Raw genomic sequence first — 2,468 nt, 5'->3', positions numbered from 1 at the left:
GTGCAGAGTATTTTTTGTTCCGCCGTAAGGAAACTAGGTTATTGTAAGCGGGAATGTGTTTTTATCTATGAGTAAATTTTAGTGGTTCTCCATACCTAAAAACATAGTTAATTTACTGTGGATGTATTGATTGAACATTGATTATGTATTTTGATTCATATATATGGTTCTCAGTTAAGTTATTAATATATTATATTCATAAATTAAATTTGGGTCTGTACCAGTGATTCTTCTTATCCCAAACCAAAGATACTATATTGTTCTTAGTCCAAAACAATATATTCATGATGAATCCTGTTTAGTTGCTAGGAAAAGTTCAAATTTCAATTTTTCTCCTTAATATTCATATAGTGTGAACAATGCTAGTTATATAATCTTTTAAGTTTTACATTCAGGAATAATTCTCGCCCACACCATGTACAAAATAAACTAAAAAGTGGGGATTCAAAATTTTCTGTTCGCTACTGTTATAGCATTTATTATTCTCCTTATTTTTAGTTTTTTTCTTTTAAATTAGATATAGGATAGTTGATTTTAATTAGATATTAGTTTTGATATCTTTGTGATAAACGATATCCCTTAAAATACTCGTGTATTTATAATTGGGTGCTGTAAATAAATGGAGGTGGAGATGGGAGAAATCATGAATATGAACGTGCCGCAAAAAATTTCTGGATTTTGAAAATATAATTAATAGTCATTTATTCTTAAAAAAAATTTTGGATTTTGAAAATATAATTAATAGTCATTTATTCTTAAAGGTAATGCTCTATTATATTCAGTTATTTTCAATGCATGTACAATTCACTCATGTTTGATTTCTTAAAGGTGATGATATGTATCACATGTTTGATTTCTCAGTTTGAGGTTAAGAAGGAGAAGTTACCTTTTCTGAATTGTGACTCTTTATTAGCTTGTTCTCTCATTTGGAAAGGTAATAAGATCCTAACTAATTCATATGTGTAATCTATTTGGCTGGATGGCATAGATTCTCTTACTGCATAGATTCTTTTTCTTTTGGACTTCTTCATATGTGTGATCTATTGAGAAATATGTTGATTTTTACAAAAGAAAATGAATTGAGATGGCAATGGATGAATGAAGGCAGGTGGGGAAGATTTTTGCATACGTGATAGGAATGTTATTGTCTCTCTTATATCATACTTTTTTTATTTAATTTTTTGTTTCTTTTGTTTTGCAATTGATAGTATACTTTAAGAACATTTACATGTATTGATTTTCTGAATTGAGGTAATTCCTTTCTCGTACCAGTGTCTCGAAATATTTCTCTGCTATGAGAATGTTGGTGGGACTTGGATTTCCATCCCAAGGACCCTTTTAAGGATGATGGCATGCTAGATTTCATTTATTTAATGTTTTTAAGCCTTTCTTTTTCACTTAATTAGTGATATTGTTTAAGATTGCCCCGCATGTGCACACTTCATAATAATAACTCTTTAGATTTGAATTCAAATCTGTTTACGTAAAGCACACTTTTCCACCATTCTAATTGTTGACCTTGCTAAAAGCTCCTTCAGGTTAAAACTCTCCCTCCCATTTTGCCTCCTTTATCAAACATTCAAACTTGCTTTTCCTCTTGTTTTTGGTGCTATGAATCTATGCAGTAAGCAATTTAAAATCTACCAAATGGTGATCCTTTCCTATGTAAGTAATTTACTTCTATTAGATTTACTTTTACCCAAGTTGTGTTGTTGGGTATTTGATGCTTTAATATGTTAACATGTGAATTTTGTTGCCTTAACTTTGTGTTTTCATTATTGAATAATGACTTTTAAAACTGAATTTTATTTGATTATTTTTTTATATATTTACAAAATGTGAGTACATGTAATTGAGTTTATTTTATTAATTTTTTTTATATTATTTCAGCAAGCTCGTGATGCAAATGAGTCAGAGTCTCCTTTGGGTACAAGACAATGATTTGATGGAAGTAACATTTAGAAAGTTTATGATATTGTTTTAGGATAAAACTATACCTAGTTTATTATGAATTAAGTAACATTTCTTTCTTTGTAACTACTTTTGTAATGAGATTACATTCTGTAATGAGATTACATTGACTTCTAGTNTATCTTGATGTGACNATACAATTGTTTCTCAATTTATTTTTCTAAATTTCTTTCTAATCAGGGGCTTTTGTTGTATGGTATCATTTTTTATTCAAAGGAATCATATTTGTTTGGTATTTTATAATTTTAAAAAGAAATTAAATTTATTGAATTTTGAAATTGAAAAAAAAAAAGCTAATGGAAATAGATAGTTATTATATATTTTAATAATCAACAAACAAAAAACAATGTTATATATTTTAATAATCATCAAACAAAAAAGTGACAAAAATATAAAGGAGGTTAAAAACCCCCTCAAAATAATAGTCAGTAATAGAGGAGGTTTTTACCCTCCGCAGAAAAACCCCCGCAAATTGAATGTGATACTAGGGGGCGAAA

At 28.3% G+C, this 2,468-nt stretch overlaps 1 long non-coding RNA gene across 1 annotated transcript; it reads left to right on the top strand.

Moving 5' to 3' along the window:
• The first annotated feature begins 799 nt into the window (after positions 1-799).
• On the top strand, positions 800-2,122 carry LOC111241161. The gene is made up of 2 exons (XR_002666963.1): positions 800-1,665; positions 1,891-2,122. It is a non-coding gene; the product is annotated as an uncharacterized LOC111241161 (long non-coding RNA).
• Positions 2,123-2,468: the final 346 nt, after the last annotated feature.

This window comes from Vigna radiata, unplaced genomic scaffold (genome assembly GCF_000741045.1).
Source record: "Vigna radiata var. radiata cultivar VC1973A unplaced genomic scaffold, Vradiata_ver6 scaffold_327, whole genome shotgun sequence".
In the NCBI taxonomy this organism is placed as follows: domain Eukaryota; kingdom Viridiplantae; phylum Streptophyta; class Magnoliopsida; order Fabales; family Fabaceae; genus Vigna; species Vigna radiata.
Note: the sequence above shows the minus strand (reverse complement) of the source record. Positions and strands in the feature narration are given on the sequence as shown.